General features: G+C 42.3%; 1 long non-coding RNA gene across 1 annotated transcript; it reads right to left on the reverse strand.

Moving 5' to 3' along the window:
* Positions 1-2960: 2960 nt before the first annotated feature.
* On the reverse strand, positions 2961-27831 carry LOC132391262 (uncharacterized). Its single transcript, XR_009511146.1, has 4 exons — positions 14967-27831; positions 11750-11830; positions 5685-5795; positions 2961-3323 (listed from the first exon to the last, which is right to left on the reverse strand). It is a non-coding gene; the product is annotated as an uncharacterized LOC132391262 (long non-coding RNA).

Here is a 27831-nt window from a genome sequence, read left to right on the forward strand (position 1 = left end):
GTGGACCTGATTCTTTTTACGTTATATGTCAATGATTTGGATGATGGAATTGATGACTTAGTTGTAAACTTTGCAGATTTTACAAAACTAGTTGGAGGGGAAGGTAGTTTTGAGGAAGTAGAGAGGCTAAGAAGGACTTTGACATATTAGAAAAATGGGCAAAGAAGTGGCAGATGGAATATTGTGTCGGGAAGTATATGGTCATGAAATTTGGCAGAAGAAATGAAAGGACAGTATTTCCTCGGTGGAGAGAAAATTTAAAAATCAGAGGCGCAAAGGGACTTGGGGGCCCTTCTGCAGAATTCCCTAAAGGTTAATTTGCAGGTTGAGTCTGTGGTGAGGAAGGCAATTGCAATGTTAGCATTCATTTCAAGAGGACTAGAATATAAAAGCAAGGATATGACATTAAGTCTTTCTTAAGTGCTGGTGAGGCCTCACTTAGAGTATTGTGAACAGTTTTGGGTGGAAAAACATGATGCTGCTGCTCAGGTGCATAGTTCACGATCAGAATCAGAATTATTATCACTGACATATGTCATGAAATTTGTTGCTTTGTGGCAGCAGCACAGTGTGATACATTAAAAAAACAGAAATTACAGGGAGAATCAGCTGACCCATGATTATCGCAGCCTTGACATGAGCAGATCTGGAAGCTGTTGGCAATAGCTGAACCAAACTCTGACTATATCCCAGTGTTCGGCAGATATGGATTGAACTGATTTGTCATTGATGCAAAGTGATTTCCCACCTCTGCTGCTGCATGTCTAAAGGAAAGAACAGGAAGTTCACTACTGACTTGTGAAGGGAGTACAGTAACTCAGATCCTGCTACCTGGAGGTATTGCCATGACTATTTTGATGGAATGAGTCTCATTTGACAGAGTGCCATGCAACAGCAGCAATTATTTAATTTGCCTGGAAATGGCACCAACTGATCTTATCAACTGTTCTCTTCAGTTTTGTCCTTGCGTTCTGTTCGCTGGAACACTGACAATGATTCCCATAGGATGTTGCAGAACTCACTGTATTTTTGTTATGACCTTGCCTTATTTTGTTCAAGCATTCTGGCTGATGTTTCAAATGTTGCAGAGCTGAGAAGAGAGACTGTGTTTTACAGCCATTCCAGGTTGCAGAAACTGGCTGTTTGTCTTGTTTCAGGCTGGAAACATCAGTGTGTGATTCCCAGGTCTTAATTTTGTAAAATGTTTTTGAGTGGATTCAACTGTGTAAGACCTTTGGTCAGTCCTGAACACTGAAGGAGGGTGGTCTGGGGATTTGGGGTGTTTTTTGGATTGGTTGAAATAATTTTTACTCTTGCTCTATTTTATAAAAATTATATCACTGAAATATTTCCCTGTCTGCTTCCTACCTTTCAGCTCATTTCTGTCAACCAGGGTAAATAAAATTTTCAGAATTGTTTAAGCATTGAGCAATTGGTGTCAGTATGAATGCTGCGTTGTTGATATAACTGAACAAGCCTTAGCCACCTGAAAAGAAATACCATATGTGTGTATATTTTTAAGCATTTGGCATTATTATATATATATTTTTTAATCTACTTCTCTATTGCTAGTTCCAATTCCTTGCTTTCTGCAGATATAGCTTTTACTTTGTGTCTAACAAATGTACAAGCCCGGATGGTGGTGATCGACAATCTTATTTGATCAGGATTTGGTCCTCAGGAAACTGTTTGTTTTGTGCATACCCTTACCCTGGCACACTTTGGATAACGGAAAACTAATTAAATTTATAGTTTTATAGTTCAGAGTTGCACAGTCACACAGAACAAGGCAGCAGGCCATTGACATCCCAAGTCTGTCTCAACTATAGAGTACATCTTTGCATGAACCCTACACAATCCTGTTGTTATTCTCCTCAGATTCTACTAGGGACAGTTTACTGGGGACTTCAACCTACAAACCTGAACATCTGTGGGATGTGGAAGGAAACTAACAGCACCTGAGCAAAAGCCACATGGTCACAACAGGAACATGTAACCTCCAAACGGTCAGAGGTTTAGGTTAAAATCTGGGTCACTGGCCAGCATTCTATTGCGGGGAAGATGGATTCCTTATAGGAAAGTCAAATGAGGAAGAAGCGGACTTTTGGGTTGTGTTGACATTTTGCTATGGCATTGTGTTTTGACATCAAATCATCGAGAAGTACAGAACAGAAACAGGCCCTTTGGCCCAACTAGTTCATGCTGAAACCACTTAAACTGCCTACTTCCATCCTGTACCGGGACCAAAGCCCTCCATAGCCCTACTATCCATGTACCCATCCAAACTTCACTTAAACATTGAAACTGAGCTTGCATGCACCACTTGTGCTGGCAGCTCATTCCACACTCGCACAACCCTCTGAGTGAAGAAGTTTCTCCTCATGATCCCTTTTTAAAATATCTCTGCAAGGGCTCTGGCAATTTCCGCAATTGCCTCCCGTAGGGTCTGAAGGAGCATCTTGTCAGGCCCTGGGGATTTATCTACCCTGATTTGCCTCAGGGTAGCAAACACCTCCTCCTCTGTAATCTGTACAGGGTCCATAAAGTTGATGTTGCTTTGCCTCTGTATTCATCCCCTGAGTAAGTACAGATGCAAAAAATGCATTTAAGATCTCCTCCATCTGTTTTGGCTCCACACATGGATTACCATTGTGATCTTCCAGAGTACCAATTTTGTCCCTCTGGGTCACTGGACTCCACTTTGAGGAAAATGTTTGCATATAGGAACCTCAAATGATGGAAGGGCTGACCACAGGGCTGTGTTGATATATCTGCTGTGGTGTCATGTTTTGTTTGGGTAGGAAAGGCTGTGTTCTCAAGTTGATTTGTTTATGATGCCTTCTACAGCAGGGAAGTGTTGAGCCTTGTATGACTGACTACTTGAGGCAGGTTCAGCAGCCAGATATTGAAGGGTACGAGAATGAACCACAACTCTAAAAGCTTATTTAAGAAACAGAACATGATCTTAAAGCACTTTAGTCTGCTGAATTTTTACAGTTGATGAAATCAAAACCCCAATCAATATTTGTCATTGAAACTCTGCGTATATAGCATCTGGCAATGTTGATTCGATGGAAGTAAAGGATTACCAATAATCTCGTCTCTGTAACATCTCACAATAAAAGAGATTGCATTGAATGCACAAGCTACAGCAACACAAAATTGCTTAAAGGAAACATGCAAACACACAAGCAGAATCATCATTTAACTGGTACTAAAGGAAGAGCCTTTGCATTTTTTTAAGTATTCAATTTCTGTTGCCTTCCACCAGTGATATGAAATTAGGCCTGATTCCAGCGGTGTTTCTTACAGTAATCAACAGCCTAAAAAAAAATCCAAATAGAAATAAGATATTTTTGTATTATCAAATTCACAATACTCTTTCATTTTACAAGCACCTGATCTTTAAAATTGCTTACATTTTTCTTAAGTTCCTCTAGATTGATTATAACCTGTTATGGGTAACCCTAGGTAATTTCTGAATTAAGTACATGTTCAGCACAGCATTGTGGGCCGAAGGGCCTGTATTCTGCTGTAGGTTTTCTACGTTTCTATGTTTGTTAATTTTATTTAGCGATACGGCATGGTAGCAGACCCTTCCAGCCCAATGAGCCCATGCTGTCCAATTGCACCCATACGCCCAATTAATCTAGTAACCAGCAGGTCTTTGGAATGTGGGGAAACCAGAACACCTGGAGTAAACTCACGCAGTCATGAAGAGAATGTACAAGCTCCTTGTAGACAATGGTGAAATTGAATCTGGGTCACTGGCACTGTAGTAGCATTAGGCTAACTGCTATGCTACTGTGTCTTGTCACCATTTTGGCTGCATATGGCATGCTGCGTGACAAGAAGGGCAATGTGTTTTTTTAAGTAGAGAGATAACTGCAAGGTGTATCTGAAAGATCAAGAAAATGGCACAGAAAAGGAGTTGAGGCGGACATATATCATAGTGAACGGTGGGGCAGGCTTGAGAAATGGAGTGTCCTACTACCCCTCCTAACTTTTCTTTTGTGAAAGAACACAAGAAGTTAACGTGAGGGCATACCGAGTAATTAAGATAAATGTTACTTTAGCCCACAGCGAAAAAAAAGTCAGAGTACAAGTATAGAGATGTCTTCCTCTAATTATTTAGATCCCTGGTGAGACTGCATTTGAATTACATACAGGTTCAGTTTCCCTACCCAAGGAAGGATCACAGTGACTTATCCAACTTGATGCTTTCCAAAAGCTCCAGCACATCCTTTTTCTTAATGTCTAAAAGCTCAACCTTTTCATTCCACTGTAAGTCATCCCTACAATCACCAAGATCCTTTTCTGTAGAGAATACTGAAGCAAAATATTCATTAAGTACCTCCACAATTTCCTCTGGCTCCATACAAACTTTTCCACTGTCACACTTGATTGGGCCTATTTTCTCACAACTTATCCTCTTGCTCTTCACATACTTGTAGTATGCCTTGGGGTTTTCCTTAATCCTGCCCGCCAAGGCCTTCTCATGGCCCCTTCTGGCCCTCCTAATTTCATTCTTAAACTCCTTCCTGCTAGCCTTATAATCTTCTAGATTCATATCATTACCTAGTTTTTTTGAACCTTTCATAAGCTTTTCTTTTCTTCTTGACTAGATTTTCAGCAGCCTTTGTATACCATGGTTCCTGTACCTTACCATCCTTTCCCAGTCTCATTGGAATGTACCTATGCAGAACACCACACAAATATCCCCCGAACATTTGCCACATTTTTGTCATACATTTCTCTGAGAAAATTTGTTCCCAATTTAAGTTTCCAAATTCCTGCCAAATAGCTTCATATTTTCCCTTACTCCAATTAAACCTGTCTGTTCCTGTCCCTCTCCAATGCTATGGTAAAGGAGATAGAATTGTGGTCACTATCTCCAAAATGCTCTCCCACTGAGACACCTGACACCTGACCAGGTCCATTTCCCAATACCAAATCAAGTACAGCCTCTCCACTTGTAGGCTTTTCTACATATTGTGTCAGAAAACCTTCCTGAACACACCTAACAAACTCCACCCCATCTAAACCCCTTGCTCTAGGGAAATGCCAATCAATATTGGGGAAATTAAAATCTCCTACCGTGACAACCTGGTTATTATTGCATCCTTCCAAAATCTGTCTCGCTATCTGCTCCTTGATGTCCCTGTTACTATAAAAAAACACCCAGTGGAGATATTGACCCCTTCCTGTTCCTAACTTCCACCCATAGAGACTCAGTAGACAATACCTCCATGACTTCCTCCTTTTCTCTGATCTCTGATCAACAATACCCTGCCCTCACCTCTTTTGCCTTCCTCCCTGTCCTTTCTGAAACATCTAAAGCCTTGAACTCTTAATTGGGATCGTGGGGTTGCGGGGCCGGTGCCTGGAAGGGCCTACTCTGCGCTTTATCACTAAATAACCGTTGCAGAATACCTTGTTCCTGTTGTAGTCATGGTGGCTCTAGTGCAGCCCCCCTGATATTGGTATAAATTATATTAAGGTCTTTAAGTTGGATGTGACCACAGTGTGAAAGGCAGGCTCTCGGATCCCAGTTTTGTTGGTTCAGTGCAATACTCCAGAAGGAAAAATAAACAATCAGATCTATTTGTCACCCACTGTCTTCTTTTTTATTTCTGGCTGCTAACACTATTCCTGTATCACATCAAAAAATAACGTTTACTTACAGTACACTTGTTGGCTGTTTGGAGGCTCTTACACCAGTACGCTGGTCCCAAAGTACATACAACCCGTACAAACATTCGTACAGTCTGTTTCCTTACACAGAGGTCCAGTTCCTATCAGTAAATCAGAGGCATAGATAGGGTGGATAGTCAGTACCTGTTTCCCAGGGCACCAATAGCAAACACCAGAGGGCATATGTACAAAATTAAGGGAGGGAAGTTTAGGGGAGACATAAGGGGTAAGTTTTTTTTTACACAGAGGGTTGTGAGAGCGTGGAATGACTTGCCAGGGATGGTGGTGGAGGCTAAAACATTCGGGGTATTTAAAGAGCAGGGAATCTGCAGATGCTGGAAATTCAAACAACAACACACACAAAATTCTGGTGGAACACAGCAGGCCAGACAGCATCTATAAGAAGAAGCACTGTCGACGTTTCGGGCCGAGACCGTAGTCCTGACGAACGTCAACATTATGGGATCCAAAAGATCATGCTGGAAATATTCAGCAGCTGAAGAAATATCACTTCAGGTTGATTAAAATTACTTTTCGCCGAAACTAGTAAAGGTTTGGAAGCAAGTGTAATTTAATTAGAGAACAACTGGGAAAATAATGGAGTGAAGTCAAGATGGCGCTAAATGGCGACTCCTTTGTTTGCATCTTCAGAAACATTTATATCTTTGATATCTCTCTTTTCTCTTTTCAAGGTTCTTCTGAAGACTCTGGCCCGGAGTTACTCTCTGACTTTGGTTCTCTGTGGGAATGGGACTTACATCCTCGATTGAAAATCAATTAATGAAAACTAAATCTGATTTTTATATACATAGTGATAAATCTGGTAAACTGTTAGCTAGTCAATTGAAGAATGCTCTGGTTAAACGTCAAATCACTAAGATTGGTCAGCAGAATGGGAATCTGACAGTAAATCATGATGAGATAAATAAGGCATTTCAAGATTTCTATACCTCCCTGTATCAATCTGAATTTCCTCAAGATTATAATACCATGTCTGATTTTCTTGGAAAATTAAATTTTTCAAGGTTATCATCTGATGATCTTTTGATATTGGATACTCCTATTACGGATGTAGAAATTAAGGGGGCTATTTCCTCAATGAATTCTGGGAAAGCACCGGGTCCAGATGGTTATACAGTTGAATTTTTTAAATTTTTTTCCGCTACTCTTTCCCCTTGGTTAGGTAAGGTTTTTGAGGAGGCCATTAGATTAGGGAATTTGCCACAATCTTTTTATAGAGCTTCCATTTCTCTAATATTGAAGAAAGATAAAGACCCTACTAATTGTGCTTCTTATAGACCTATATCTTTATTGAATGTAGACTCCAAGATTTTTTCTAAGTTACTGGCATCAAGATTGGAGAAGGTATTACCCAAAATTATTTCAGATGATCAAACTGGCTTTATTAAAAATCGTTATTCTTTTTTTAACATTAGGAGATTGTTGAATATTGTTTATACTCCCTCACATGATACTTCAGAATGCGTGATTTCATTAGATGCAGAGAAAGCATTTGACAGAGTTGAATGGCCTTACTTATTTAATGTGTTGGAGAAGTTTAATTTTAGTCCGATATTTATATCATGGATTAAATTGATTTATCATACTCCAGTAGCCTCAGTGGTTACCAATAATCAAAGATCTCCCTTTTTTCGCCTATTTCGGGGCACTAGACAGGGATGTCCTCTTAGTCCATTACTATTTAACATTGCCTTAGAACCTTTGGCAATTGCCATCAGACAATCACAGGATATTTTGGGTATTAATCGTGGGACAGATATTCATAAGTTATCTTTGTATGCAGATGATTTATTACTATTCATTTCTAACCCGGAGAAATCCATTCCAGCAGTTTTATCATTATTAGCTCAATTTAGTGAGTTTTCTGGGTATAAGTTAAATCTTAATAAAAGTGAATTGTTTCCATTAAATAAACAGGTCCCAATTTATGGAAATTTACCCTTTAAATTAGTTAATGACTCTTTTACTTATTTAGGGATCAAAATCACAAAAAACCATAAAGATTTATTTAGATTTAATTTTTTACCCTTAATTGATCAGATTAAAGGTTTGTTTACTAGGTGGTCACCTTTGTCTCTATCCTTAATAGGTAGGATTAATGCTATTAAGATGGTTATTTTACCTAAGTTTTTATATATTTTTCAAGCGATACCAATTTTTATCCCGAAATCTTTTTTTACTAATGTTGACTCTAAAATTTCTTCATATATATGGCAGTATAAAAATCCCAGGTTAGGTAAAACATATTTACAGAAGACAAAAAAGGAAGGCATTACCTAATTTCAGATTTTACTATTGGGCAGTTAATATTAGATATTTGTTATGTTGGTTGAAAGATGGGGGTGGATCTTTTGGCCCTTCTTGGGTGAGTTTAGAAACTAAATCGGTATCAGCTTATGCTTTGGGTTCTATTTTAGGGACTTCTCTCCCTTTTGCTCTTTCTAAATTGCCGAAACGAATTGACAACCCGATAGTTAAACATACATTGCGTATATGGTTTCAATTTCGGAGATTTTTTGGGTTGACTCAATTCGTTTTAAATAGTCCTATTGTATCTAATTGTTTTTTTCACCCTTCCATTATAGATCAAGCTTATTCAGCTTGGAAAACTAAGGGATTACTAAGATTTTCTGATTTATTTTTAGATAATTGTTTCATGTCTTTTGAACAATTATCCAACAAATATAACTTGCCGAGATTTCATTTTTTTAGATATTTACAGATCAGACATTTTTTAAGTTCTGTACTCTCTACGTTTCCAAATTTTGTGCCTTCAGATATTTTGGAGAGTTTATTTGAATTAGACCCTTTTCAAAAAGGGCTTATTTCAAAACTTTATAAAATAATTATGAAGATACGTTCAGAGCCTCTTTATAAGACTAAACAGGATTGGGAAAGAGAGCTTAGTTTTAGTATTTCTAGTGAGAATTGGGATAGAATTCTTCAATTAGTTAATACATCATCGTTATGTGCCAAACATTCACTAATACAATTTAAGGTCGTACATAGCATTTAATACCATCATTTAATACCATCATTTAATACCATCATTCCCACAATCTTGATTGAGAAGTTACAGAACCTGGGCCTCTGGTGTGTGCTTAGCCCACTGCTCTATTCTCTATATACACATGACCGTGTGGTTAGGCATAGCTCAAATACCATCTATAAATTTGCTGAATTTATATAAATAATATAATATAATAACATAAATACACCCATTGTTGGTAGAATCTCAGGTGGTGACGAGAGGGTGTACAGGATGGAGATATGCCAACCAGTGGAGTGGTATCACAGCAACAACCTGGCACTCAACGTCAGTAAGACAAAAGAGCCGATTGTGGACTTCAGGAAGTGTAAGGTGAAGGAACACAGACCAATCCTCATAGAGGGATCAGAAGTGGAGAGAGTGAGCAGTTTCAAGTTCTTGGGTGTCAAGATTCCTGAGGATCTAACGTGGTCCCGACATATCGATGCAGTTATAAAGAAGGCAAGACAGCAACTATACTTCATTAGAAGTCTGAAGAGATTTAGTACATCAACAAATGCACTCAAAAACTTCTACAGATGTACCGTGGAGAACATTCTGACTGGCTGCATCACTGTCTGGTATGGGGGGGGGGTGGGGTGGGGGGGCTACAGCACAGGACCAAAAGAAGCTGCAGAGGGATGTAAATTTAGTCAGCTATATCTTGGGTACCAGCCTACAAAGCACCCAGGGCATCTTCAAGGAACGGTGTCTCAGAAAGGCAGCGTCCATTATTAAGGTCTTCCAGTAGCCAGGGCGTGCCCTTTTCTCACTGTTACTATCAGGTAGGAGAGATAGAAGCCTGAAGGCAAACACTCAGTGATTCAGGAACAGCTTCTTCCCCTCTGCCATCCGATCCCTAAATGGACATTGAACCTATGAACACTACCTTACTTTTAAAAATATGCATTATTTCTGTTTTTGCACAATTTTTAATCTATTCAATATATGTATACTGTAATTGATTTACTTTATATTAAGTATTATTATTATTTTTCTTCTTCTACATTATCTATTGCATTGAACAACCGCTGCTAAGTTAACAAATTTCATGACACATGCTGTTGGTAAAAAACCTGATTCTGATCCCTTTATATTAGCTTATTCCCAACTACCCCCCCCACCACCACCTCGGAAAGTCTGGTTGTCCACTAAATCTATGCATCTTATCATTTCACCTCTCATCCTCCTCTCCAAAGAGAAAATCCCTAGCTAGCTCAACATATTCTCATAAGGCCTGCTCTCTAATCTGGGCAATGTCTTGGTAAATCTCTGTACCCTCTCTGAAGCTTCTACATCCTTCCTATAATGGGCCATCTAGACATAACACAGAAATCAATGTGAGAAATTCTCTACTGCTCCTAACTGATTCTATAACTTTCAAGGGCTCTTTATAATTTTATTTGCACAGTTTATCTTCTTTTACTTATTGGTTTATAGCTGGCCTTTGTTTATGGATAGCTTTTTGTAAAATTTGATTATGTCTTTTTTTTTCTGTAAATGCCTGTCAGAAAATGAATCAAGGTAATACTCACAAAATGCTGGAGGAATTCAGCATCTATGGAAAAGAGTAAACATCGACTCTTTATTCTTTTCCATAGGTGCTGCCTGACCTGCTGAGTTCCTCCAGCACTTTGTGTGTGTTGCTTTGAATTTTTAGCATTTGCAGCCCTTCTCGTGTTTGCGAGTACATGCTAACATTTGCACAATGATAATACACTTACTTTGAAATTTGAATTAAATGTTATATTTGATGAAGCCGCATCACAACTGGCCAGTCTTGACACAAACTATATTGGCTGGCTACCTGAAATTGTTGAATTCAATATTCAGCCCTGATGACTGTAGCACAGCTATGGGAAAATAAGGTTCTTTTCCCCAAGATTATGTTGGGTTACATTGGAGAAATGAAGGCAAAGTCAGAGAGTTCAGAGTTGGAGCAGGATGGAGAATTAAAGCAATAATCAGCCGGAAATTCAGGATGTCCTTACAGACGTCTCAGACGTGTTCTCTGAAGTGGTCAGCCAATTCATCTTTGCTTTCTTCAATATACAGGAAACCACAATGTGAGCACCCAATGAGCAAAGTCTGGGGGAAGGAAATGGGAATCACTCCCTTGTGGATGGAATGTCTGGGGCCTTTGGTGAGGAAGGAAGTAGATGGATAGGGGTTACTTTTCCTGCAGCTGTAGGGAAAATGGTGTGAATAGGACAGGAGGTGGATGAATAAACCACTATGTTAGGAATGATCCCTTTGGAATGCTGGATGGGAAGGTGATGTCTCTTGATGACATGACATCAGAGGTAATGGAAATTACCAGGAAACCATTGCAAAGTGGACAGGGAAACCATTTTTGGTGTGGGGAGGGGAGAGGGTGTAAAAGGAGGAAATGTAACAGATGTAGTTGACCCTAGGGGAAGGAAGCTGTGGATATGGAAGCACGGGTGGGTAAGTTTCCTTGGTTAAGAACAGGTGAATGGAGCCATCAGAGGGAAGCAAGATGGGAGGAGATGCAGTTGAGGTAGCCGTGTTCCAGTTTAAGATGGCGTTGGTGAAGTACAGCAACAATTTGCTGACATCAAACACAACTATTAACTACATTTTATTAACTACACTATTAACTATATTATTAACTACCAGTATCTGCAGATTTTTTAGCTTTCCAAATGGATCAATCATGCCCATTTGTAATTCCAAAGGCATTTTGTAAAATAAGGGGGATACATCCTCGTGGAATAATAACATTAACTATCTGCGATATTTTAAACAGCCCAAATTAGTGTGGGCCACAGCAGACAGAATCAGCAGCTTACGTACCTTGTCATGCAGCAAAGACCCCTGTGCTCCCTCCATATTATCACCTACCAGTCTCACGATTCATAATGGTGAATGTAAGCAGTCGTTGTTTCAACTAAACATTTCCATAAAGAAATATCTGAACAATAATTACTAAATATCCCTCTTTGCAAACGTGAAGAATACCTGAAGGATATCATTTAAACTTACCCAACAAATGTCCTTTTCCTCCTGGGACTTTTGAAGCAATTTGCTAAGCTCTTTTTTGTAAGATTGAACGAAGTTTTCACACTGAGAAGACCAAAGCAAACAAAGAAAATCAGTTCCATCCAGGTAGAAGTAACAAATTCTGCTGTACATTGTTCTTACCATCAGTACAGTGTACACCAACTACCAGAAAGCAAAATGAGACAGTTACAGATGAGCATGGGGAAGTATTACATAGAACACTTCAGCCCACGTTGCTGTGCCGATCTTTTAACCTACTCTAAGATCAATCTAACCTTTACCTCCTACATAATCTTCATTTTCTTATCATTCATGTGCCTATCTAGAGTTCCTAATCAAAATCAAATCAAATCATCTCTAGTTATCATTCAAACAAACATAGATACAGCTGAATGAGACAATGTTCCTCTGAGGCCAAGGTGCAAACACACAAAATAGCAAGCAAAAAAGCATATTCATTTAAGAAAATATAGATAGTCCAAGACTCTGATGGTACAGTCTCCCAGCAGTCCACAAACGCACGGAGTCCAGCCTGTTACTCCATTGCTCGAACACAGGAGAGTGGCACTAACGGGAGAGGCCAGTCCCCAGCCAAGCTCGGATGCCACACTACAACACTCACACGTCTTCTCACCTGGTCCAGCAGCAGCAGGCAAGCCTGATCATTGAGGCTTAGTCCTCACTACATGGAGGCTGCACAGCTCCCATGTCGCCTGTCACGCCACCAGACAAGGGCAAAAGGCTGTGGCAGCCTACATTATCATTGCCCAATAGAGAGTGAAATATCCGAGACAATCTCCTACCGTTATACCGTATGCCACCTTTGCGCACCAACTTCGATGCCTTGGAGTAGCAGGCCGTAAAATGCTCTGCAGCCAGGTCTGCATCTCCGAACCCGCATCTGCTCTGACATCCCAAATGGCTCCTTACCTGAGTTTCTTCAATGCCCCTAATGTACTTGCCACTGCCAGTACTTCTGGCAGAGCATTCCATGCACTCACCACTCTCTGTGTAAAAAAATATAGATGTTACCTCTCCTATATTTTCCTCTAATCTGCTTAAAATTTTGCCTCCTTGTATTAGCTATTTACACCCTAGGAAAAAGTCTCTTGCAATACACTTGATGTGTACCTCTCACCATCTTCCACACCTCTAGCAAGTCACCTCTCATCCTCCTTCACTCCAAAGAGAAAAACCCTAGCTCACCCAACCTATCCTCATATGACATTTCCTCTGGTCCAGGCATCATCCTGGTAAATCCTTTCTGCACCCTCTCCGCTCTCCAAAGGTCCACATCCTTCCTATAAAGAAGTTTCAAAGTACATTTATTATCAAAGAATGTAAAAATTATACAACCTCGAGATTTGTCTGGTTACAAACAGGCACAAAGCAAAATACCTGAAATAACCCAATTAAAAAAAAGACCAACACCCGATGCATAGAGAAAGGAAAAAAAAACAATTCATGCAAACAATAGGAGCGAGCAAGAACATTTCGAATCAAGTTGAGTCCTTAGATCCAAATCCTTGGAGCAGCCCGGACTAGGCCCAAAGCCTCAGTCTCAGTTCATCATATTAGCGGGACAAATCTTCATGAAACACAGCAGCCAGGGCAGTCTCATATCCTCAGCGCCATGGAGAGAGGAGTGAACATCACAGAAGAATGAGCAAAATTGGCTCTCCCTCCAATTCTGACACCCTGTCTTTCCAGTTTACCTGGGCCAGCAGATCATACCTCACATTAGGACCCAGGTACCACTGCAGCAAAAGGCTCAGGGCCTAGAACATGCTGCCTAACAATTCACTCTGGGCCCAGACTTCACTTTGAGACTTCCTACCTACTTTTGATTTCTTCTCAATTTTAACAGTCATTTCACTCTGTTGCACAAATATTTTCTGTAATCAGGGAGTGGATGCAAGGTTAACACTTACTGCTTGTCCCTTCTTTTAAGTGCTAACGTTCCTCTGGCGAGACCGTAAGACCAGAACAGAATTAGGTCATTCAGCCAATCAAGTCTATTTGATCATGGCTGGTTTTATTTTAGGTCAGTACTCCCACAATGTAGTTGGGCAGGGTGTTCAAAGACACTAACAATGAAGGACTGGCAGTATTTCCAAGCCAGACGTTCTCAGGCACCTTGGCCTAGGTCAGTGGAGATGCAGGTTTGGGTGGCACTGTCAGAGTAGCCATGGTGCGTAACTGAATTGCATTTTATAGATTGTGGAGATCTCCTGCACAGACTGCTTCATTAGCTTTGGCAGTTCCACATGTATTTAAACATTGTCCATCCTGCAGCAAGTATCCTTCTGACCAGCAGGCTCCTGTATGGAGACCGCAGGGAAGGTTTGGGAATTACTGATACTCCTTTGCTGGCTTTTCCAATCCCCACTACATCAATTCACAAGCCAGGAGAGATCATCCTGCCAGTCACAGTCACGCCAGGAAATTGTCAAAGTAGACCCAACAGACTGCATGGCCTCATTTTGCGATGTCTTGTGGCATTACAATGGAAGATTGTTTCGAATTCAGCTCTCTGGACAAGCTCAGTATTGGCTTGTGAAGTCCTTGTGAAACCCAATCTGAATGTTGGTGAGTCCAGTTTGCTGAAAAATGCTGTTGAATTCTCCTTCTGAGACTCTGTGGAGAACTCAGAGTGAACCTACTAGGCAGTGATTAGATTGGATTTTCTTGCCTTTTTATTAAAAGGACTTCCTAGGCAATTGTGCATATTAGTAGTTTAGTAGTTGAATATGGAAATGGGGCCAGAGATGCGACTATTCAAGTTAGCAGACTTTCAGTTCTACCACTGGGACGTTGTCAAATTTGAAAGCCTTTTCTATTTTCCGAGTTATCAGTTTTGTCTTGATATCTAAAGCATCAGAAGACTGGCTTGTGAGAGCCTTGGAGAAGCTGGGATGGATCTTCCATCCATGACTTCTTGCTGAACAAATATATTTTGGGAAAATGTAACCAGACATTTCAATGTGCTGACTCACTCTTAACATGAGTGTCGCACACGCATCAACCAAACCCAGCATCTCCACCAGTCACCCTGGAAGGGCAGAATCTGGAGGTGTTTGAACGTTTGCTGGACACCTTTAAAAACAAATTATTTTAGTGAAATTCTGAGTGAAGATGAATTTCTGGCATCATTGCTGTTGGAGTCCAAACGTACACTTTCACATCCCCATTAACTCACCAGAGAACGTTGGGTTCCAGACAAGGAGTTGCAACCTTTCTCCAGCAGTGTCTTCACTTCTGAACCACTCTTCTGAGCCTGTCTGAGATGTTGCGCAATGCTGTCACATGCATCACAGGATATGATATCCCGCTGTTCATACAAAAGTTCTGGATTGTGGAGGGATTTGTATTAGATAGGCTACAGATTTTATCAGGGCAACATTGATCTTTATAATGTATAACTGCAATAATGGAGAAATCCAACTATAAAAATTTCACTTGCACTGGTGATCCTACTGTGGGGATTTAGAAAGTTAGGAAAAAAAAAACTACTGTGTGGTGAACTTTTGGAATTCTTGAGTTTGGAGTTGTGGAGGCTCACTCATTGAGTTTGTTCAATTTGACTTCCCATTCCAATGTATCAGGCCAGGGTCTCCTCCTATGACGCAGCAGCGACACCCCAATCTGTTTGGATAACCTCCAGCCTGATGGTGTGAACGTCACACTTTAATGGAAATACAGTGAAATGCATTGTTTGTGTTCAGACTGGGCTGGAGGCAGGCTGCAAGTGTTGCCATATCTCCAGTGCCAACATAGCATGCTCATAATTTACTAATCTTAACTTGAAATGGAAACTGAAGGAAACCCGTGGTGCGGTGGAGAGAATGCACGAAACTCCTTACAGATAGCAAATCTTGAACTTACAGCTGGCACTGTAAAGTATTATGATGACTGCTATGCTACTGTGCTGCCCCAATATTGTGGAACTGAATGAAACCATTAAGTCATAATACCTATCACTTCTCATTCACAAATTCCACCATCGTTCCTTTTTTCCCCACTTTCTTCCCAGGAATATCCAACAATTAGATCCATTTTTAGTTCCTTTTATAAGACTATAACTGAAGGAGGAAATATTGGGTCCATGTTTACCTCAGCATTCAATACTTTCATGATTTCCATCTCAACAATTTAGCCACCCACCCATATCCCTCAGAATCTGAATCTGCTGATCTTTAGCTTCACTCCTTGTTAACGCACAATCCCAGCAATCTACAAATAGGCTGAATATTGTTGGGATTAAAGAGGCAAGAATTCCATCAAACTCCTGACTTGGGCTGTGCAGAGATATTTTGGTGAGTCAGGAGGCTAGCTACCTGTTACAGCATATCAAGCCTTTAATTGTGTAAGTACAGAAGGTACAGAAGCAAGTCAATCTGGTCTGATGGAAATTGTATATTTCTCCTTATAGTTCTATACTTGTATTTAGAAACACACGGTGAACTTCCAGTTCTGCTTTACCATGGCAATGAACTACTTGTTCAGTAGATTCAAGCCACTTCCTCATGAGAAGTGGTGAGATCATATTTCAGCTCCTCGAGTGCAGCGGCTGCAGGATATTTTGAGGTAATATTGATCAGAAAACAAGAGGAGATGGAGAGGCAGACCTGTGAGATTGAACAGTAAGATGTCAACTGACAATCTCAGACTCTCCTTGATTTACTTGCTATATCTTAATGCCCTGTAATCTAAGAAAACAGCTGAGTTCTGAATGACTCTGTCTTTGAAGCTCACTGGCATAGAGAAAACTCAAGATTCACAACTTTAGAGGAAGGAGGGAAGAAACTCTTCATTTTGGTTTTGTGGTAGAGACTCCACCATTGATTGAACTCTTCCCAGCATTATCTTTCCAAAGACCTTTCGATCTGTATTTCTAAGCTCCGGAGGCCCAACTTTCCCCCTTCCTTCTCAACAAGCCTCTCATTCTAGGAATGGGCTACTGGTCTTTTATCACTCTACCTGCAAGAACCCCAAGAGTAGGTGAGGCACCAAGGTCTCTGGTTCCCCCACCGCCCACCGGCTTCCTCCTACATCCCAAGGTGTGCAGGCTGTTAAGTTATATTAACCCTAACGTGTAGCTGAATGGTAGAAATCTGAGGGAATTGATGATGGAGTGCTGAGAATAAAAAACAAGAGTAGAATTAGTTGATATGATTGATTGATGGATAGCACAAGCTCAATGGGCCAAAAGGCCTACTTATGCCATGTATTTCTATGGATGGATGAGTAGGACAGAAGGAACAGCATTCAAAGAGATTACAGATATTTGTGAAAACTATGTAGTGGTTGCTTTGGAGAAATAAAAGCCTGTGTTATAAACTAGAAGATTAATATCACTAAGCACAGAGTGTACAGGATAATTTTCTGGAGCAATACATTTCTAGTTCGGTGAGGCAGGAGGAATTGCTGGATCGAAGAATACGGGGAAGTAAGTTTTATATAGAACTGCACAGCATAGGAGCAGGCCATTCGGCCCACAGCATTGTGCTGAACCAACTAAAAAGCAATTCAGAAATACCCAAACACTAATTCCTCTTACCTACACAATGTTCATGTCCCTCCATCTTCCTTACGTTCATATGCGCATCCAAATGTCTTTTAAAAGCCTGTAATATATTCGTCTCTTCCACCACACCAGGCAGCACATTCCAGACATCCACCACTCTGTGAGTAAAAAACTTACCCCTCACATCTTCTTTGAACCTATGCCCTCTCACATTCAATGCCATCTGGTATTAGACATTTCAGCCCTGGGAAATAGATAGTCCCGGTCTACACTATCTTTGCCTCTCATAATCTTATAGACTTCTATGAGATCTCCCTTAATTAAGCCTGAGCTCCAGAGAAAATGACACAAATTTATCCAGCCTCTCATAATAGCACATGCCCTTTAAACCAGACAGCCTCCTGGTAAACCTCTTCTGTACCCCCTCCAAAACCTCAATGTCCTTCCTATAGTGCTGTAACCAGAACTGTCTGCAATACTCCCGATGTGGCCTAAGCACTAATAAAATGCCTCGACTAATAAAATAATTCCATCAGCCTTCTTAACCACCTTATCGACCTTAAGGAGCATTGAACTTGGATCTACGGATCTCTCTGATCAGTAACTCTGTTAAGAATCTTGACCATAACTGTGTACTGTCTCCTTCCATTTGCCCTACCAAGGTGGGTCACCTCACATTTATCTGGGTTAAACTCTATCTGCCATTTCTTTGCCCATATCTGCAACAAATCTGTCATGCTCTATTCTATGCCCGGATTCTACACCATCCACAACTCCACCAATCTTGGTATTATCTGCTTACTTACTAACGCATCCATCTACATTAGTCGAATCCATGTAGAACTCCACTAATCACAGACCTCCAGCTCAAATAAGTCCCCTCAACTTCTCCCATCTTCTACATGCAAACCAGTTCTGAATCTAAAGAGCTAATTCACTGCATCTTCATCTTCTGGATTAGTCACCCATGAGGCACTTTGTCAAATGCCTAACTAAGTAATGTAGACAACGTCCATTGCCCTGCCTTCATCAATCTCTCTTGTCACCTTAAGAAAAAACTCAATGAAGTTAGTAAGATATGACCTGCCCCTCACAAAGGCATGCTGACTCTCCATAATTAGGCCATGGGTTTCCAAATGCTCATATATTCTATCTCTAAGAATATTCTTAAGCAAATGTCCTGCAACTGACGTGAGACTCACTGGTCTATAGTTCACAGGATTTTCCCTTCTTACATAGAGGTACAGTCTTAGCCACTCGTCAGTCCTGCAGGACCTTACCCGCACTACAGAGGACATGAGGCGCCAGCAATCTCGTCTCCTGCCTCCTTCAATAAATTGGGGTAAATCCTATTGGGTCCTTGGGACTTATCCAACTTTATACTCATTAGGAGGCCCAACACTTCCTCCTCCTTGAGCTCTAAATGCCCTAATGTATTTATGCACTCAGCTCTGGTTCTCCATACCCTTTTCCTTGGTAAGTACTGAAGCAAAGTACTCACTGATTACTTTGCTCACATTCTCAGGATCCAAACAAATGTTCCCCTCTTTATCCTGAGTGGTCCTGCCCTCTCCCTAGTTATGAGATCATAAGATATAGAAGCAGAATTAGGCCATTTGACTCATCGAGTCTGCTCTACCGCTCCATCATAGCAGATCCATTCTTCCTCTCAGCCCCAATCTCCTGCCTTCTCCCCATTTCCCTTCCTGCCCTGACCAGTCTAGAATCTATCAACATTTGCCTTAAATATACATAAAGTCTTGGCCTCCACAGCTGCCCGTAGCAATGATTTCCACAGATTGACCATTCTCTGGCTGAAGTAATTTCTCATCTCTAATCTAACAGGACACCCCTCTATTCTGAGGCTGTGTCCTCTGGTCCTAGACTGTCCCACTGTAGGAAACATCCTCTCCACACCAATTCTATCAGTAGGTAGATAGGTTTCGATGAGTTTCAATGGTTTCAAAGGTACATTTAATGTCAGAGGAATGTATACAATATACATCCTGAAATGCTTTTTCTTCGCAAACCATCATGAAAACAGAGGAGTGTCCTAAAGAATGAATGACAGTCAAATGTTAGAACCCCAAAGTAACCCCCAACTCCCCTCTCCCATGTGTAAGCAGCAGCAAACAACCCCCACCGGCAAGAAAAAGCATGGCACCCACCACTGAGCACTCAAGCGTGAACAAGGCAACAGCAAAGGCACTGACTTGCAGTTATCCCAAAGGCTTTGCGTTTCACCTCGTACTCAACATACCACAGGTTCTCTCTCTCCTTAATAAAGGAGAAAGAGATGTCTCCATTTTCCCAGCGAGCAGGGAGACATAACAACTCGCTGGTTTACGATGGTTTACGTCCACCACGTCGCTTTTTTTTTTAGCTCTGTACCCTAAAAACTAGGCACTCAACCGCAGATATTCCGAAACCCCCAACGACACATGGGTGTCCTGTCATGACACCGACCCTCAATCCGCCCATCTCCAGAGCCCCAAGATCCTAGGCTTCCAAATTTGAGCCAGACTCTTAGGCCGAGCCCTCAGTGTGCCGAACAACAACGGCTGCTTATGAAACCCTGACAGCGGATCCCATTCCCGCAAAGAACTGTAGTCAGCGTGTAACTCCAGGACAGGGTCTTCAAAAGAACCCTGAAAGGGAAAAATGAAGATATTAAAGATGGAAATGGAACTGTTTATGAACATGCAAGCAAAGGAGTCGCCATTTAGTGTCATCACCACTCCGTTCTGCCTTCTTAGGTCACCCCTCATTCTTCTGAATTCCAGTGAATACAGGCCCAGAGCCATCAAATGCTCTTCATATGATACGCCGTTCAATCCTGGAATCATTTTGTGAACCTCCTTTGAACCCTCTCCAGTTTCAGCACATCCTTTCTAAGATATGGGGCCCAAACTGCTGACAATACTCTAAGTGAGGCCTCACCAGTGCTTTATAAAGCTTCATCATTACCTCCTTGCTTTTATATTCTAATCCTCTTAAAATGAATGCTAACATCACATTTGCCTTTCTCACCACAGACTCAACCTGCAAATTTTCCTTTAGGGAATCCTGTACAAGGAGTTCCAAGTATTTCCTCCATTTAGAAAATAGTCTACCCTTTTACTTCTTCTACCAAAGTGCACAACCATACACTTCTTAACACTGTATTCCATCTGCCACTTCCTTGCCCATTCTCCTAATCTGTCTCAGTCCTTCTGCAGCTTCTCTACTTCCTCAAAACTATTTGCCCCTTCACCTCTCTTCATATTGTTTGCAAACTTTCCGGTTAAGATGGCACTACTGAGCGTATGCGACATTCCACTGGTAGTTCAAAAGGCAAGAAATTTGACTAAAAACATTACTAACAACACCTTTTCTGTAGTAAATTGTTGTAAATTATCACCACTAGCAATGAAGTGGCAAGTGAAAGCGAAACAAGTTCGGGGATGAGCTGTGCTGGTGTGTTGCAGAATTGACACAAACGGAGTGAGCCGCCATTCAGAAAGGAGAAGTTGGGCGGAGGAGTTCTGATGCCTGTACAACTGGCCTGGGTGCGAGGTTGGATAGTCTGGCTGCCGAGCCGATTTTAAGAGTTTGAGAGTGGCAAAATCTGAGCCCGGAGCAAGCTGTTGGGCGGCATGGTCTTGGCCCGGAGCCCTTCGCAGCAGTGGTTTCCAGGTCCTAATGCGAGGTACATTAAGCTGTCTGGACAGTTTGCACACTGGCCAGGCATCTTGGGATCAGAGTTGAGAGCCAATTTCACTCACTCTCTGCGATGTTCACTCCTCTCATCATGGTGCTGAGGCTATGAAGATTGCCCAGGCTGCTGTGCTCTGTGCCTGATAATATACTGAGGCTTTGGGCCTACTGTGGGGTTTGGATCTGAGGACTCAACCCAATTCAGAATGTTGATGCTCGCTTTTGTTTGCATGGTTTGTGTTCTTTCCCTCTTTCTCTTGCGCATTGGGTATTGGTCTTTATTATTATCTTTTGATTGGGTTTGTTGGCCAGAAAGAACTACAGTCAGCAAAGCAGTGAGTTCAAATGAATTAAGGGCAGTGGAAGCAGACAGACCAATTACCTTTGTTCTTGCCAGGAGGGAGGAGATGGAGGTTACCATTTTATGAAGAGATTCTCCATTTTGTGAGAGTCTCTTGGCTTGATCAGTGTTTTAAAGTCAATATAATGATGCCTCAGGTAATCTGCTGGACTAGAGGTCATTTCCAGATAAGAAGTTATTTGTGAGATGTCCTTTGGTTGGATGGAACATGCAGATTTTTGACTGTTGGAGTCTGTATCTGTTCTGCCTGATTCACACATGTTACTGATTGAGAACAAGCAGCTGTCACGGTCCGTAAGGTCCGCATTCCGGTTCACGGTCTGGTCCGTGGATTCCGTATTCTGGTTGATTCTGTTTTCCCTTGTTCCATTGGGTGCCTTAATTGAGGCAGCTGATCCTCATTTCAGGCTTGCAACATAAATAGCTCAGGGGTCCAGCTATTCCTTTGCTGGACCATCCCTGTCAGAAACCTGCACCAGGAAACTCAGCATCCGAAACCCACATCAGGAAGCTCGGCGTCAGAAACTCATACCAAGAAGGGTCCCAGCTCTGTGTCCAGTGGCCAAAAAAGGTCCCGGCTCTGTGTCCGGCATCCAAGAAGGGTCAAGCCCTGTGTCCAAGGAGAGTCCTGACTCTGTGTCCTGTGTCCAGGAAAGGTCCCAGCTCTGTGTCCTGTGTCCAAGGAGAGTCCTGACTCTGTGTCCTGTGTCCAGGAAAGGTCCCAGCTCTGTGTCCTGTGTCCAAGGAGAGTCCCGGCTCTGTGTGCTGTGTCCAAGGAGAGTCCCGGCTCTGTGTCTTGTGTCCAAGAAGAGTCTCAGCTCTGTGTCCTGTGTCCACGGTTGAGTCCCGGCTCTGTGTCCAAGAAAAGTCCAAGTCTAGTCAAGTCTGAATCTCAAGTCAAGTCAAGTCAAGTCACTTTTATTGTCATTTCGACCATAACTGCTGGCACTGTGCATAGTAAAAATGAGACGTTTTTTAGGATCATGGTGTTACATGACACAGTACAAAAACTAGACTGAACTACGTTAAAAAAAACAACAACACAGAGAAAGCTACACTAGACTACAGACCTACACTGGACTGCATAAAGTGCACAAAAACAGTGCAGGCATTACAATAAATAATAAACAGGACAATAGGGCAAGGTGTCAGTCCAGGCTCTGGGTATTGAGGAGTCTGATAGCTTAGGGGAAGAAACTGTTACATAGTCTGGTCGTGAGAGCCCAAATACTTTGGAGCCTTATCCCAGACGGCAGGAGGGAGAAGAGATTGTATGAGGGGTGCACGGGGTCCTTCATAATGCTGTTTCCTTTGCGGATGCAGAGTGTAGTATAGATGTCCATGATGGCAGGAAGAGGGACCCCGATGATCTTCTCAGCTGACCTCACTATCTACTGCAGGGTCTTGCGATCCGAGATGGTGCAATTTCCAAACCAGGCAGTGATGCAGCTGCTCAGGATGCTCTCAATACAACCCCTGTAGAATGTGATGAGGATGGGGTTTGGGAGATGGACTTTCCTCAGCCTTCGCAGAAAGTAGAGACGCTGTTGGGCTTTCTTTGCTATGGAGCTGGTGTTGAGGGACCAGGTGAGATTCTCCGCCAGGTGAACACCAAGAAATTTGGTGCTCTTAACGATCTCTACCGAGGAGCCGTCGATGTTCAGTGGGGAGTGGTCGCTCCATGCACTCCTGTAGTCAACAACGATCTCTTTTGTTTTGTTCACATTAAGCGACAGGTTGTTGGCTCTGCACCAGTCCGTTAGCCGCTGCACCTCCTCTCTGGAAGCTGACTGATCGTTCTTGCTGATAAGACTCACCACAGTCATGTCATCGGCGAACTTGATGATGTGGTTCGAGCTGTGTGTTGCAGCACAGTCGTGGGCCAGCAGAGTGAACAGCAGTAGACTGAGCGCACAGCCCTGTGGGGCCCCCATGCTCAAACTGATGGTGCTGGAGATGCTGCTCCAAATCCTGACTGACTGAGGTCTCCCAGTCAGGAAGTCCAGGATCCAGTTGCAGAGGGAGGTGTTCAGGCCCAGTAGGCTCAGCTTTCCAATCATGAGGGATGATTGTGTTGAATGCTGAACTGAAGTCTATGAACAGCATTTGAATGCATATGTCTTTTTTGTCCAGGTGGGTTAGGGCCAGGTGGAGGGTGGTGGCAATGGCATCATCTGTTGAGCGGTTGGGACGGTACACAAACTGCAGGGGGTCCAGTGAGGGGGGCAGCAGGGTCTTCATATGCCTCATGACGAGCCTGAGTTCCTGGTCAAGCCAAGCACGAGTTCTAGTCAAAGAGCGTCCCAGCCAAGACCTGAGTTCTCAGTCAAGTCCCAGTCCAGGTTTTCTGGTTTGTTACTTTATGTTCGCGTCCAGGTTGATATTTTGTCCTCGCTCCTTGGCTTCCCTAGTATTCTTAATAAACATAGTCTTGTTCAGACTACTGCAGTGTCTGCATCTTGCATTTGGTTTCGTTCCTAACGCCCCCTTGTGACAGAACGGTCCAGCCAAACATGGACCCAGCAACACAGACACTGCCATTAAACTCTGGTCAGCCGGGGGTCCCCCTTGTTGAAACCACCCCCCTCCAACTCACCTGGATCATCGATAATCTGGGAAAGCTGGTTGGATCATCAGGAGGCTCCCATGGAGGGGGGGCGGGGGGTGGCGGTACTGTCACGGTCCGGTCTGTGGATTCTGTATTCTGGTTGTTTCTGTTTTTCCTTGTTCCATTGGGTCCTTTAATTGAGGCAACTGATCCTCATTTCGAGCTTGCAACATAAATAGCTCAGGGGTCCATCTATTCCTTTTCTGGACCATCCCTGTCAAGAAACCCGCACCAGGAAGCTTGGCGTCTGAAACCCACATCTGGAAGCTCAGCATCAGAAACTCATACCAAGAAGAGTCCCGGCTCTGTGTCCTGTGTCCAAGAAGAGTCCTGGCTCTGTGTCCTGTGTCCAAGAAGAGTCCTGGCTCTGTGTCCTGTGTCCAAAAAGAGTCCTGGCTCTGTGTCCTGTGTCCAAGAAGAGTCAAGTCTAGTCAAGTCTGAGTCTGAGCTTGAGTCCGAGTTCCAGGTCAAGAGCCAAGTCAAGATGCAGGTACCTAGTCCCGGCCAAGACCCGAGTTCTCAGTCAAGTTCAAGTCTCAAGTCCTAGTCCAGGTTTTCCAGTTTGTTATTTTACACTCATGTCCAGGTTGATATTTTTTCCTCGCTCCTTGGCTTCCCTAGTATTGTTAATAGACATAGTCTTGTTCAGACAACTACAGTGTCTGTGATTTGCATTTGGGTCCATTCCCAACGCCCCCTTGTGACAAGAGAAATAAATTACCGATTGTCACTTGCTGCGAAGAAGGCAATAGATGGATGCTGGCTTGCAGCAGAGCCACTAGCTGTGTTAAAGGCCAGACACATGACCTACAGCCAATGACACTGGAATGCAATATCTGAATTGGTAAGAAAGGAATATAAAAGCAGTGCTAGTGACTTTAACTCTGTAGGAGAACAGCTATCGGGGATGCGAGGTGCCCTGCTGACACCTGGAGATTTGTAAAAGGACGATGAGGAACATGTGGCCAGCAGTAGAAACTCCTTTTTAACCGGTATTATATTTTCTGTTCTTTGACTGTTCATGGAAGGTCAGGAAAACTTAGCTGGTTTGCACACAGGTATTGGTTGTCTAAGTTCACATGTTCTTCCGTTGAGACAATAAAGGTACTTGGCGGTAAATACAGATTCTCTCTTGTGCCTACAAGGGGTGATTCTTGTAACAAATTCTTTCAGGTTTCTTGCTTTGTGGCTACCTGTAAGCAATCAAATCTCGATGTTGTATAATTTACACATTCTTTGAAAATAAATGTACTTTGAAACAAAGCTACAAATTCCATCATCTAAATCATTGACATACAACATAAAAAGAAGTGGTCCCAACACAGACTCCTGTGGAACACCGCTAGTCACTGGCAGCCAACCAGAAAAGGTTCCCTTTATTCCCACTCTTTGTATCCTGCCAAACAACCACTGCTTTATTCACAAAATACACTGCTGGATTCCATGCTGGAATCTCTCCTGTAATACCATGGGTTCTTAATTTGTTAAGCAGCCTCATGTGTGGCACCTTGTCAAAGGGCTTCTGAAAATCCTAGGACACAACAGCAATCGATTCTCCTCTGTCTAACCTGCTTGTTATTTCTTCAAAGAACTCCAACAGGTTTGTTAGGCAAGATTTTCCCTTGAGGAAACAATGCTGACTGGCCTATTTTATCATGTGTTCACATCCTGAACAATCAACTCCAACATCTTCCCAACCACCGAGGTCAGGTTAACAGGCCTGTAGTTACCTTTCTTCTGTCCCCCTCCCTTCTTAAAAAGTGGAATGACATTTGCAATTTTCCAGTCTTCCAGAACCATTCCAGAATCAAATAATTCTTGAAAGATTGTTACTAATGCCTCCACAATCTCTTCAGCCATCTCTTTCAGAACCATGGCGTGCATACCATCTGGTCCAGGTGACCTCATCTACCTTCAGGCCTTTCATTTTCCCCAAGAGCCTTCTCTCTGTAACGGTAATTTCATACATTTCATGACTTCTGATACTCTGGAGCTTCCACCATACTGCTACTGGCTTCCACAATGAAGACTAATTCAAAATATTTATTCCGTTCACCTGCCATTTCCTTGTCCCCCATCACTACCTCTCCAGCATTGTTTTCTAATGGACTGATATCCACCCTTGCCTCTGTTTTACACTTCATGTATCTGAAGAAACTTTTGGTATCCTCTTTAGTATTATTGGCTAGTTTACTTTTGTGTTCTATCTTTTCCTTCTTAATGATTTTTTTAGTTACCTTCTGTTGGTTTATAAAGGCTTCCTAATCCTCTAACTTCCCACTAATTTTTGCTCGATTACATGCTCTCTCTTTGGCTTTATGTTATCCTCTTGCTCTTGATGTATGTACAGAATGCCTTGGGATTTGCCTTGATCTTTTCATGGCCTCTACTGGCTTTCCTAATTCTCTTCCTTAGTTCTATTCTGGCTTCTGAATACTCGTCATCTGCTCCATTTGATTCTAATTTCTGAATCTTTACATACTTTCCCTTTTTCTTCTGGACTAAATTCATCAGCTCTCTGTGGTCTTGCCAAGAAAAGGTGGTCCCAATTAACTCTTCTTAGTTCCTGCCTAATGCCCTCATAATTTGCCCAATTCCAATTTAAAACTCTCCCATAAGGACCATACCTATTTTTATCTAAAGTTAAGGAGTTGTGGTCACTGTTCCCTAACTGAAAGGTCAGTAACCTGGGCACACTCATTACCCAATGCTAGGTCCTCTCGTTGGTTACCCACATACTGATTTAAGAACCTTCCTGGATACACTTAACAAATTTTGCCCCATCTAGACCCCTTGCATTAATAAGGTCCCAGCTTATATTAGGGAAGTTGAAATCTCCATGAAAACAGCCCCATTATTTGTTTACACATATCCTTAATCTGATTACATACCTGTTCCTCAATGTCCCAGAGGCTATCAGGGGATCCGTTGGACAATCCTATCAGTGTGATTGCACTTTCCTGTTCCTGAGTTCAACCCGAATGGACTCAGTATCTGACCCCTCCATTATGTCTCCTCTGAATGCAGCTATGACATTGTCCCTGATTAATAGCGCATCTCCACCCCCTTTTTTACCTCCTGCTCTATTTTTCTAAAACTTTACAAACCTGGTACATTAATCACCCATTCCTGCCCCTCTCTCAACCAAATTTCAGTAATGGCCACAACATCATAGTTCCTCGCACTGATCCATGCTCTAGGGTCATCACCCTTCCCTACTATAATACTCCAAGCATTAAAATATAATACTCCAAACTATCCAACCAATCATATCTGTTGTTTTGATTTTGCCTTTCAATACTATCCCTGATGTCTACCTCTGGTTCGATCCTTCCCTTACCAACCTGATGTTCCAGTTCTCAGTTTTCTGTAAAACTAGTTTCAACTCTCATGAATAGAACTTGCAACCCTCCCGGCTAGGATATTGACTCCCCTCCATTTCAGGTGCAACTTGTCCCTCTTGTACAGGTCATTGCTTTCCCAGAAAAGGTTCCAAGAACTTGAAATCCTGTCCCTGCACCATCTCCTCAGCCACTTATTCATCTCTGCTTTCACCCCAGTCCTACTTGCACTAGCCCGTGGTACTGGGAGTAATCTGAAGATTACTACCTTGGAGGTCCTTCTCTTTGGCCTCATTCTTAACTTTATATATTCAATGAGTAGGACCTCTTCCCCCTTTTTGCCCATGTCATTGGTGCCAATATGTGCCACGATCCCTGGCTGTTCATCCTTCCCATTAAAAATATCCTGCAGCCACTCTGTTACATCCTAGCACCCAGGAGGCAACAGAATCTCTTTTGTGGCCACAGAATCTACTTTCTATCCTGTTAACTATCAAGTCCCCTATAACTACCGCACTGCCCGACTTTACC

This window comes from Hypanus sabinus, chromosome 1 (assembly GCF_030144855.1).
Source record: "Hypanus sabinus isolate sHypSab1 chromosome 1, sHypSab1.hap1, whole genome shotgun sequence".
Classification (NCBI taxonomy): Eukaryota; Metazoa; Chordata; class Chondrichthyes; order Myliobatiformes; family Dasyatidae; genus Hypanus; species Hypanus sabinus.